Here is a 13,320-nt window from a genome sequence, read left to right as displayed (position 1 = left end):
TAATGACCCTCGCCCTTGGCCTCGAGATCTCAGCCCCACCACATAGCAATTGCTCGGGTCACCATCTCGTGAAATTTACCCCTGAACTCATGATCTCGGTAGTCAGACCGATCAAGATAACTCACTTATTGGAACTACCCTCGACGGACCGTCCATAGCGTAAAAACTACGTCGTACAATGTTTGGATTGGGCCAAGCATGAGCAGCCCGTCTTTTCGATCTTTAAGAACGATGCTCAAACACACGCCCATTTGTCCTTCAGGCCTTGGTCGAGTAAATAAAAACTGAAAGTATCAACAAGCTTTCCTCTAATTTCTCCCCAGATAAATGACAGACATGGTAATAAAAATTTATCAGCATACGCCGAAGCTCGATGTGAAGCTCAAGTGCCGATTTTAGAGATAATGACATAAATAGCCCCTAAACATTAACGTAATATGTAATATGGTCTATAAACTTTAAATTTGTTCAATGTGATCCATGAACTTTAATATAATTTACAATGTCGTTCATGAAATTTTAATTTATTTAATAGGATCCTTGAACTTTTGATACAACGTTCAATTTAATACTTGAACTCGATGAAAATGTTCAATATTATTCATGAACTTGCATTAATAGAATGACAATATTGAGTATATTCATATAATTTAGAGACTAAATTAATTGTGTTACCAAAGTTCACGGACCACATTAAATAAATAAAAAAATTCAACAATGATATTAAACAAATTTAAAATTCATGCATTACATTGCATGTTGACCCAATATTCAGATACCATTTATGTCATTTATCTTTGATTTTGCAAGTTGGGCTTCTCCTTGTGACCGCAGCGGTGAAAACCTCTCCTCAACATCGTTGGTGGAGTGACAAAAGGATGTAATTACACAAAATCGCTTCTGGACGGTGTTATTTCGGTGTTTAGGTCAAGTCACCGATGCCATCAGATTCATTGCAAATGACCATGGAAAAAAGAGGATTTGAAACTTCGTGACTGATCTATAAACGCATGCATATGCTATCTGAGACATGCTGGTCAGGACCTACCTTGACCTGAGAAAATAAGACTAGCAAGCCATGACAACTTGATTAAGAAAAGACACTAGTTTTTAACATGTGATTCTTGTCTAAATGCATGAACAAAAGACCTAACGTTGTTTTAACAAGACACTTCATCATAACCATTATTTATCCTATAATTTTAATACATTTGCAAATATGATTGAAGAAACGTTGTGTTTATCCATTTGTAAATTTAAGTTCAATAAACGACAAACGTTTGAGAATGCAAATCACTAAATCAATACTAATAATTGATTGATTATGGGTCATGACATCATGTGGCTTGGCTATGCAATGCGACTCGATACGTAGCAAATGGGTCATGACATCATGTGGGTCAGCTACGCAATGTGGCTTGATACATAGCAATCACAAAGGCAAAGTCAAAAGCCAATTGGCAAGCACATGAGCAGACATTCTTCGTCTCTCGACTTTAGCTATATGTTATAGATCAGATTGACTAAAATGTTAACTTTCATATTTGTAAAACTCCGAGCAAAATGGTAAAATGTTAGAACTATGTACGAACAAAAAATTTATAAAAAGAAACCTAACAAATTCAGCCATTTTTGGAGAGGAAGTACCAAGAAAGCGGGTTTCAACACGATTCTATATCGGATTGCAATAGAAGTTGCTAGTCAGAAGAACAACGGGGCAACTCCCCTCTTGCAAGCTGCATCAATAAAGATAACTAAACCATGCAAGAACTCGGTCAGTTTTCACAAGCACAAGTAAACTGCGTTTTCTTTAAAAGCTTTCGGTTGGTTTTAGCATTGTTCGATCATTAAAAAAAGAGAGCTCTCGCGGAGGGGTCGGCACGGGAAGCTAAGTTCTCTAAAACCCCATTTCTCGATTCTAGTTACTATTGTTGGGGGAGGTGTCACAATTAAGCCGAAAGTCCGACCATATATTTTTTGTCCGGTCACATAGGATGAGGAGGTGTTCAGGAGTTTCCGGGGCTAGCCGGCAGGCCGGACAGAGCAGATCAGGTGCCATTTTCCTTCTATAAAGGTTATCTTTAGTGGATTATGCATTGTTGCAAACACTCCAAAGGAAGAACCGAATCTTTGGGTAGGTATGAATCTGCCATGTTGTGGTCCATAAAGCTCTAGGAGGCTTGTATGACGTTGATGCCTGGTTGGCGTTAGGAGGTTTGTCCAGGGAACATAGGCTGTTATAACCGCTTTTAACCGAGTAGGACCCTGTCTTGTTTCCAGTCCATATCAACTTGACCGTCGTTGGATTAGTGCTGAGTGGAGTTGAAAGTATCTCTTGCACCCCATCCTCGTTGAAGAGTCCAATCACCTTCTGGGTATTCCACTCTTTAGTGTCCTGGTTAATCAGTTCCTCAACAAGTTTGGGGGTCATTTAGGGTCGCCGGACCCCCAATTCTACCTATAGTAGCCACTTGTCTTCCCTAACTTTTATTCTTTTTCCGTCTCCCGCTAACCATCTCACTTCCGGCTCAATCACCTCCCTGCCCACCAACAAACTTTGCCACCCCCAAGAAGGGCGGTGGCCCTTATTTGCTTACCAAAAGTCCACTCGCGGGAAATAGACCCCTTTCACCAACTGACTGGCTCCCCAAAGCATTCAGTTCTTGTTTCAGGCGCTAAGCCTGTCCCTCGAGCAAACAAGATCTTTGAAACCTAAACCTCTCGAGTCTTTTCTGGTCTTCAAAGTTTCCCATTTCCTCCGGTGGATTCCTCCTTTTCTGGTCTTCAAATTGGAGTTAGTTGATTAGGTAGGAAAAAGAACACTAGACACATCCTAGAATTCAAAATGGAGATTTTCCCTCATTCCCAGTTGTCAGAATTTTCTTACAAGGAAAAATACACCCATTTCCCCCTAGAAATGCCAATGAACAAGATCCTCACCTCTGTTTACCCATCAATGGCTACGCTCGCAATCATCGATGAAATCGCTATTGCGTTCGCTTATCGTTCACGAATCCAGGGACAAGAATCGACAGAGATAGAGAGAGGGGTGAGAAGAGAGTTGTTTTACGAGTATCGACGAATTGGAGAGAGGAGGCAGTTTAAAAATACAGAACAAAATCCTCACAAACAGAGATATTTGGGATCCATTGGAAATTGCAAAATTTAGAGAATTAATTGAAACTGACGGGCTGCAAAAGTTTAGTCATGTTAAGCTAAAAGTATCAGATCTATTCTCAAAAGTTCTTTCTAGAAATTATTCTTGAAGCACGCACAATCACTCAACATTTACCTAATCCCCAATCCTTTGTTGCAAAACATGATGCGTCCTCGCGTCGAGTTGTAGCAGCTCACATCAATTTTGACTTTATCCCCAAGCAATATTCAAATGCAATATATCTCATTTTCCCCGTTGTGTACCGAAGAACCATATCCCCATTGTCCAAGCGGACCCGGAACATACTGCTGGACAGCTACCCGACGATGATGCCCTTGTGTGATCTACTTTTGCCCTGTGACGCCTTCTTGGCGTAGAGAGATACAATGGGCCACAGGCAATGCTTCCTAAATATTCTTCTGATTCTTCTTCTTTGCCCACTTCATGCTTCTCTGTCTTTTTCCTCCTCTCCTCCTTCCTCTTGTCCTCCTCCTCTTTGTCCTCTTGCTTCTTGAGTACAGCCATTTCTTCTTGGGATAATGCTCTTTCCCCTTTTTCCTCTTTTGGTTGCTCGTGTCCAAACCGATGTGATCAGTATTCTGCAAAGCGGAGGAATAACTTAGAATATAAAATTATATTACGAAACGACAAGAGATGAGGGGTTCCAAGTTGAGAAATATTGAAATAGAGCAAAAGAGGAGTTGGCAAGCCGTGTGCATTTGGATATCTCATCCTTCGATAGAAAACCGAAATGCTTAACTCTCGGATCCCATGGAGAGACTAAGACGGAGAAACAAGGTCCACAGGGGGGCGAGCTTGAATGCCATGCTGACAGCAAAATGAATTATGATTAGTGGGGATATCCTGCAAAAGCGATCAAACATTTGAGGCGATCAAGCAACTCAAGAGCACAAGCTCGCTCAATAAACACTCCCCCCAGATTTAGACACATCCATTGAAAAAATGCAATCGCTCAGAATTTGTGTTAGTGGGGATATCCTGCAAAAGCGATGGAGCATTAGAGGCCATCAAGCAACTCACAAGCGCAAGCACGCTCAATAAACACACAGATTAAGACATGTCCATTGGAAAAACGCCATCGCTCAGAATCTGTATTAGTGGGGATATCTTGCAAAAGTGATGGAACATTTGAGGCGATCAAGCGACTCACGAGTACAAGCACGCTTAGTGAACACACACCACAGATTCAGACAGATCCATTGAAAAAACACAATCGCTTTGAATCTGTGGGTGAGTGTGTTCACTAAGCGTGCTTGTACTTGTGAGTCGCTTGATCACCTCAAATGTTCCCATCACTTTCGCACTAATGCAGGATATTCCTACTAATCATGAATTCTTTTGCTGCTGGCATGGCCTCTAAGCTCGCCCTGTGGACCTTATTCCACCATCTCAGTGTCCATGGGATCCGAGGTTAGGCATTTTGGTTCTCTGTCGAAGGACAAAATATCCACACGGCTCGCCCACCCCTCTTTCGCTCAACGTCAACTTGGTAATATAATTTTGTATTCTAAGTTATTCCTCCGCTTTGCAAAATAAATTGGTTAGGGCAATAGCAATCAAAACGGGGAAAAAAGCCCCACCCCAAGAGGAAATGGGCTATACCCAAGAAGCAAGAGGAGAAGATGGACAAGAGGAGGGAAGAGAAGAAGAGGAAAAAGGCAAAGAAGCAAGAAGAAGTGGACGAAGAAGAATCAGGACGCATCACCCCACGGCTCGTTATCCCTCTTTGCGACAAGAAGGCGTCGTAGCGCAAGAAGGAGCAGAAATGGACCCACGAGGGCATCATCGTCGGGTCGCTAGCCAAGCGGCCTGTTCCACGTTCGCTTAGATAGCGGGGACGTGGGTCTTGGGTATATGGGGAAAATGAGGATGCATTGCATTTAGATATTGCCTAAAGATAAGTTCAAGATTGAGGTGAGCCGCTGTAACTCGAAGCGAGGGCGCATAACAAGGATTCTGGGGATTAAGCGAGTGTTGACTAATCGTGCGTGCTTCAAGAAGAATCTTTAGGAAGAATTTCTAAGAGTATATCTAATGCTTTTAGCTTAACATTGCTAAACTTTTGTAGCCCGTCGGTTTCCTTTCTCGTCTGGCATCAATTAGTTCTCTGAATTTTGCAGTTTTCTATGGATCCCTCATATCGAGAATTTTGTTTTGTATTTTTGATTTGGTTTTTCATTTTTTAGCTCCAATCGCTTGCCTCTCCTTCTCCGGTCCGTCGATACTCGTAAGACAATTTGCTTCTCCCTCCCCTCTCTCTCTATATCTCTGCCGATTTCAGTCCATGGATTTGTGACTGATAAGCGATTGCAACGGTGATTTCATGGGGCAATGATCGCAAGTGTGGCCATTGATGGATAAACAATGGTGATGATCTTGTTCATTGACATTTCTAGGGGAAAATGAGTGTATTGTAATGGGAATGAGAGAAAATATGTATTTTGGATTCTATGATGTCTAGTATCCTTTTTCCTACCTAATTAACTAGCTCCAATTTGTCTTCTTTGGGGACGTGCTTCTTTACTCTTTACTAAGTACGGTTTATCATGTGAGAGTACCGTATTTTTTTGGTTGAAATTGGAAAATAAAGGATAGAAAAATATAGGTCTGAACTAGCTTGAGCTGTTTTGGGTGCTTTGATGAGAGCTTGTCGCGATCAATTTCGTTAAAAAAAGCCGGCCAGTATATCTTCTGCTATAACTGTTACGTTGAGAGAGGTCTGATGACGATCGGGGTTGGTGGGGGTGTCTAAGAAATACCTTGGGCACAGTGAGGTCTGATGGTCTGTTCGCTGCCAGGAGGTGCCTTTGTAAGTGATCCTTTTTAGGTGATCTTCTCTCTCAGGAGTTTGGTTCTTGTGCTTCTGTTCATACCTTTTTAATTTTCTTTTCCGTTCTGCGGGCACCAAAGCCTTCGTCTGGACCCCACAAATCAAGGGAATGGTTGCCATTGATCCTTATCCTTCATAACAGGCTGAAATATGCCCTTACATATTGTGAGGTTATAGCCATCTTGATGCAGTGCCATGTCCTTGTAAATGCCAAAGTGAGGACGGATAAGACATATCCTGCTGGTTTCATGGGTATGTGCACTATATGTTTCTGTCCCGAAGCTGTGCATCTCATCTTGCCTCTGAATCAGACAGAAGTTATATATATCAACCCAAGACTCGAGATGACATTAGTATTCATGTGATCTTCTTCCTTTGAAATCATTCCTATCATTACCTGTTTCTGATACTTGGTCACTAATGAAGATAGCTTGAAGCATTTAAGTCATTGCTATGGACAGCTGGCTATCACGTGTACCCATTGTGTGTATAGGAATCATGTATCAAGCACACATTCAGACACACGCATGTGTGCTGTGGTGCCCCTTTCCTTCAGAGAAACTATGCTCGTGCAACAATTGTATGCAACATAATGAAATTGTTCTTTCTTGGAGAAAATAACATAAAGCATCCACAAATATGGTATTATGTTACACTTGTGCATCCTCTACGTCAAAATATACACCTTGCGCCTTAAGGTTTTAAAAACCACACCTGGGAAGAAACTGTGGAAAGCAAAGGCCAGGGTGCGAGGGTCCTTTTTGAAACCTTGGGATGCAAACTAAGAGATTTTGAAAGTAGAGGATGCAAATAGGTGTTCTTGAGGGAAAAGTTGAGGATGGCTTTTATCGTTTCCCTCTTTCTTTTGCGACTATTTCTAAAGCTTATAACGTGCATTTAATGTTAGTGCATGGGAAGATAGAATGTCTAGGAACTAAAAATCCCATTATTACACATATAATGGTGCGAGTAAAATGAGGATTGATTTGGGTGGTCAAGAATAGATGGGCAATTTGACCATTGTTCATTTTGCTGTGGGTTATAATGTCTTGTGTGACGCAAGTCTCAATTGTAATTTCAGATTTTATACTCTTGTTAGATGCTGTGTAAATCCCCTAGAGCAATGAGAACTTCTACCTCCTCTATGATACAAAGGGTGGATTCCAGCTTCACAGCATTAGGGATGATGAGGCAAAGGTCTGTATTCTGTCTGCCTTGACTTTATAAGGGTGTTAATCTATCATTCTGTTGAATTATTCATCTAAAAGCATCCTTTGTTCCTGTGTGGAAGTGGCGATGGCAATGATCTTTCTTCTATGCTCACAAAAAGTTTGTCATCTGCTGTGTAAGCTACGTATGCAAAGTGCGATCTGTCCAGTTTGGCGAGAACGTATCCGGACCCTCTGGTCAAGGCCAATGACGCCATCAAGCTTGACCTTGAGACCAACAAGATCACTGAGTTCATCAAATTCGATGTTGGGAATGTAGTCGTGGTGACGGCTGGAAGGAACAGAGGGCGTGTTGGTGTCATCATGAACGGAGAGAAGCATAAGGGTACTTTTGAGACCATCCACGTCCAAGATTCTCTTGGACATGAGTTTGCTACTCGGTTGGGCAATGTCTTCATTATCGGTAAAGGAAGAAAACCCTGGGTGTCTTCCAAAGGGCAAAGGTATTAAGCTGTCTATCATTGAGGAGGCGAAGAAGAGGCTTGCAGCCCAAGTATTCCAAAGCAACTTTTTATTTTCTTTGCCTGCTTAAAAATGTCTCATTGTTCCTAGTATGCTCTTTCAATTCCCCACCACACGCTTGAAAAATCTCTCACTGCTGTTTTCTTAAGCCATCATCTTCTTGAAGAGTTTGCTTAAGTGTCCCTGCACTTTCTCAGCCAGACCATTGTAGTCCCTTAAAATGTGTCGTGATAAGCCAAAGTGGTTGACTCTGATGAGTCCTTGACTGATCTAGTGTGCAAAGAAGTCCTCTCACCTAACGGTAGTTTCATTACCAAAAAAAAAAAAAGTCATCTAAGGGTAGTTTGGTTTAGTTGGGGTTGGGACCTACGCAAAGAAGTTAAACTTTGCACATACCATCTACTTTTTTACTTGCAATAAAAAGGGGTTAGCGGTTTCAAATTCCGTACGGGTTTCACTTAAACTCTACCCGTCGGAACAAGTTTCTTATTTTTTGAAACTTGGAACCCGCTATCATCTAACTCAAAAAAAAAAAAAAATCAAACTGCTTTATCACAAATATTAAGGTCTATCCAAGCTTCATAAGTATTTTTAATTGAATGATTGCAACAATTAATCATATTTAATGGTCATCATTTGCTACTGCAATCTATTGACAACAATTCATATCTAAACATACTAACAAAGTAAAAATCTCAATCATAAATATCACAGGAAATGAAAGCTCAAATTAGTGGTTTCATATTACGTACTCATCATCGGATATCATTGAATAACCAAAGGATTGTGCGAAGACACATGCGAGAAAAATACAAAAAGTTGTTACAAGTAACGAGTTTTAGGTTTCGATAACGGAATAGATTCTTTAAGCTTGTTGAATCGGTTACTAAGGAGTATTGGGGGTCTCATCTCTTGGAAGCATGCAATGAGGATGGTCTTCGTTTTCACGCCGGATCCCGTATTCCGGCAAAAACTAGATAGTGGCCCGACAATGGTTGCACGTGTCCCACTATTTCCCAACAATGGCACCCCCTAGAACCAACGATGATCAGAGTCCACAAAAAATATTCCATTCGCGCCCCCGGAATTAGTTCCCGCTAGTGGATTGGCAGCCATTATATGTTGATCAAAGGACGAAAGCATGAAGATGACTCTTATGCCGGTAGAGATTAAGGCCAATCAACACTAAGATCGAGGTGTTGTTGAATAGTGAATCTCGTATCATAAAGGTACTATGAATGGAGGCCTAAAGCATGTAACTTGTGGGACATTTGGGCACCGCCCCTTCTTGTCCCTCCCGATCCCGGGAGATCATCAGCGAGATAGAGGCCCCCCTGGATGTCGCCCCTCCCGCCCCCCGATCTAGTAATCTCTATGCCACTCGCGGAGGAAAATGGTAAAAGAAGGACGTTTGGTATCCCAAGGAGAGGCCGTATATACCTTTGAAGTTGGCCACGATGCCAGGCCACGAGATGCCAACCGGATTTAAGGCCCCGTGATCCCGCACCATTGCTTAATGTACCCCTTGGCACCCCGACCCGATTCGAAAGAAGAAGAGACGAGCCTTATTGGGAGGAGGAGAAGGGAAGCCGCAGCTACCCACGACAAAAGATCAACACCCCCTTGGGCAGTTGCCTTCGGTCAACAACAAAAACTCACTCCCCGTAGTGGATACTTCTCCGTTCGGTTCGATAGCAGCCCCACGGAACTAAGGTGGCCAAACCGACTTCCAAAAAAAAAGCGGCGGCAAAAAAATGGTAACTATTTCCCCTTCTTTGTACATATGTATATAGGAGTTTGGAATATTAGGGGCTAGTAAACCCTTGAAACAAGCGGAGACCAATTGATTTATGCTAACAATCTTTGTTGCATTGGCATATCGAGACTAAGGTTTCATTGCCCATGTTTCCTACCTGAGTACAAGTCCGGTGCCTAATGAAATGGGTTGCAAATATAGTACTCCCCAAGAGGAGAATTTGGGTAGGTTGGAATCCTGTCATGCAGATTTTGTTGTCTCCGCTTCATCGGCTCAGGTTATCCATGGACACTTACGTCCGGACATCAACAAGGCATGTTTTCCTCGGTATTTATCCGAACATACCTTCGTTTCTAGGCGGCCACTTGGGCGATCTCATCCACACCAGCTCCTGTTGTATCCTCCCCATGGCTTGTACGGGGACTTCAATGCCATTAAAGACCCTTCATAGAATCGGTAGCTCGAATGTCCCCCTCCTTTAACGAACTCGGGAGTGTATTACCAACGGTTTGGAGGACCTTCATTATGTTGGCTTACATGGTCAAATTCCTTGACTCATGCCCGTAGCGAGGAAGATTGATAGGGCTCTTATCAATGCCCAGGTCAATGATTTCTCTTATCGAAGGCTCCTTCTTGGCCCCCGGGTTTGGACCACTCTCCTATTGTTATTAAGATTACGCCTCCCGGGAACTATAGAAGACCATTCAAATTTTCAACTTTTGGATGTCCCATCCCTCCTTCTTGAATCCACTCGGGTGTGGAATACCGGGTTCAAGGAACTCCCATGTTTATCCTTACTCGGAAACTCAAGTGCTCAAAGTCGGCCCAAACCTAACAGGGATGCTTTCCGATATCTCACCGCACGGCCAATGCTAGAGGCTCTTACAAGTACCGATGCCCGAGTACGGGATCCTTTCAACCAATGCCCCTAGAGAGATCGCGTGCATTCTCGACCTTCGTCTTCGGGAGGAAGGCTTCTATAAACAATCGCGATTCAATGGCTCAAGGAAGGGATCTCAATACAAAGTATTTCACCATTCGGTCAATCAAAGACACCTCAAAACATCGCTGTAGATGACTCGGCCAACTTGTCACGATCTAAACGTAATGCAACAACTTTTTGTCTCTCATTTTGAAAGACTCTTTAAGCCAACCGTATCCCACTCCCGGCCTTCCCCCATGACTTGCGAGCTGTTATGGATGCACTCTTGAGGAAGAACAGTACGACTCATATCTCGACCATTTAAGCAAATTGCTACTATGTTTCGCTACCTTCGGGCAAAGCTCCGGGTCCGATGGCTTCAATGCAGAATTTTTAAAAAATCGTGGGACATAGTTGGCTCCTGGTAGTGTGGCTATAAAAGATTTCTTTGAGGAAGGAAGGCTACTTAAGGAGATAAATGCTACCATTTTGTGTCTTGTCCCCAAAGTCCCCAATGCCTCTTACGTGAGGGACTTACGACCGATTGCATGTTGCAACACTGTATACAAATGCATTACAAAAATCTTGGCTGACAGAATGGCTAATGTCTTGCACTCTCCATAAGTTTGCCCCAAAGTGCCTTTGTAAAGGGACGACGTATTAGCGACAATATCCTCCTCGCTCAGGAATATCGTGGTTTTCATCATGAGCCATGCTTGCCCAAGTGTGCTATTAAAGTGGACTTCAAAAAGCATATGACACGGTTAATTGGGATTTCTTGAATCGGCCCTTCAAGCTTCGGCTTCCCCCAATCTTCACAAATTTGATTATGACTTGTGTTCGTACTCAAGTTCCCCGTCTCAATTAATGGGGAGTTACACGGCTTCTTTCCTAGTGGACGAGGGATTCGGCAAGGGGATCCCATGTCTCCCTACCTATTTACCTTGGTTATGGAAACATTCACGGAATATTGAATCGCCGACCCATGCAGCCAGGGTTCAAATTTTTGGAGATGTAAAGCTCAAGGCTCTCTCACCTGTTTTTGCGATGATGTGCTCCTTTCGAGACAAATATGCGGTCTATATGCTTACTTAAGGAAGGCTTGGATAAATTTTCGATTGGGCGGGGTTACAACCTAATATGAATAAGAGCGAAATCTATTGCTCGGGGACCGAGGTACTCCGCCCGGTTGGCCAAGTCTCGGTTTCCAGGAGGGCACACGCCCTTCCGTACCTTGGAGTACCGTAATCCCGTCAAGATTGGGGAAGGAACACGCAATTCCTAGTCAATATGATAACACCAGAGCGAAGTCGTGGACCCAACGATTTCTATCCTTCACCGTCGGTTGCGGCTATCGCCGACCTCCATGCCATTCATGTATATTGGGCGAGTGTATTCCTACTCCCCAAGTCGGTAATATCCCGCATTGAACGGATACTTAGACAATTTCTTTGGAAAGGCCCGGGATTGGGTCCGTGGAGCGAAAGTCTCTTGGGATGACGTATGCCTACCCAAGGAGGAGGGGCCGGGTATTCGCCTACATGATTGTAATATGGCGGCTATGCTCAAACACATTCGGATTCTATTCACCGACAAGGAATCCCCGTGGTTGTGGATCCACTCAACGTTCTTGAAAAATAAAAACTTTTGGATAGCACCTAAGCCAACGTTGTTCTTGGTCTTGGAACAAGATATTGGCCCTCCGCTCGATTTCCAGCACTTGTTTAGATGGCAGATGGCAATGGCCGAGATGTATCCTCCGGTTTGATCCCCGGCATCCTCGAGGACCTCTTAATAGATTCATGTCGATAAGACATATACGACGAGGCATTCCACGAATGCTAAGGTGGCGACCACTCAGCTCTTCCGACCATCCGCGCGATAACACGACTTTTGGACTCCCGGCCGAACGGCCCGATTATTCACCACACGTGTTGATCGATTTATGTGGCTTGGCCATACCTCGGGTGACTTTTACTGCCTCGCCGAATTCCATTCGACCAAAGGCGCAGATTATGCCATCGCACTCACTCATTTGGAACAAGACTCTTGCTCCCGCCATTCGTTCCATCTTGGCGATCACCCTCAATCGTTTGCCCACCCGAGGTGATCTTATTAAACTACAAACGCATAACAAATGCTACTTGTGCCTATTGCCAATGCACGGACATGGATCATCTATACTTTGCTTGCCGACATACGGGTACTTGGCTTCTTTTGGGCAGCCAAATGTAACTTAGCCCGGTTAAACGAAGTTGGGGTGATAACGTATCTTGGGCCATGCAGCACCTCGGCGGCCACACATTCCACCAAGCCATGGCCCGTTTCTCGTTTGCTGCTCTATGCCATATTATATGGAGGGAGAGAAATCACGCCTTATTTCGTAACCGACCCATCTTCATTCCACCATCAAGACACGCTGCGGGGTCAAGGACAAAGCTCGACCTTCAAACATGTGGAAGACACTCCTCCTAATAGAAGGATGCAAGCCACATGGGGTATTGATCCGACAATCTTTTGTGCCTAGAGAGGGTCGTCCCACTTGTGTAGTTCCTTTTTTCTTTTGGCCCCGCTTGCTTGGCCGGGCTTCTTTGTACATGCTAGGGACCTTACCCCGTTTTGGAACCACGACACTCTTGCACTCGTTATGACATTCGTCAATGTCATCATGAGTGCAAGACCTATTTTTGTAGTGTCGGGTTTCTCCTCCTTTGTATAGTTGCGCCTTGGTTAAAGTTAATAGAATTCTTACTTTTACCAAAAAAAAAAAAAACTTGTCCTGCATGTCTAAGTACATGCCTAGCAATGAACATATAATACAAGGTGACTCACTGTGTATAAATGTCAACAACTTATCCCAAGTCAAGTTTATTTTGATTAGCTAGAGCATTTGGCGCAATAAATTGGACCATTGCGACTTTTCTAAACTATTATCGGATTAAG

The 13,320-nt window shown here is 43.3% G+C and overlaps 1 protein-coding gene across 1 annotated transcript in view; it reads right to left on the bottom strand.

The window, feature by feature from the left end:
* The window catches only part of LOC115750563 (protein FAR-RED ELONGATED HYPOCOTYL 3), an 874,908-nt gene extending 871,976 nt beyond the window's left edge, over positions 1 to 2,932 (bottom strand). Inside the window, exon 1 of the mRNA XM_048285936.1 lies at positions 2,888 to 2,932. The gene's annotated coding sequence lies outside the window, so the exon portion shown is untranslated. The remainder of the gene's footprint in view (positions 1 to 2,887) is intronic.
* Between the last annotated feature and the right edge of the window lie 10,388 nt (positions 2,933 to 13,320).

The sequence above is a fragment of the Rhodamnia argentea genome, chromosome 10 (assembly GCF_020921035.1).
Source record: "Rhodamnia argentea isolate NSW1041297 chromosome 10, ASM2092103v1, whole genome shotgun sequence".
NCBI lineage: Eukaryota > Viridiplantae > Streptophyta > Magnoliopsida > Myrtales > Myrtaceae > Rhodamnia > Rhodamnia argentea.
Note: the sequence above shows the minus strand (reverse complement) of the source record. Positions and strands in the feature narration are given on the sequence as shown.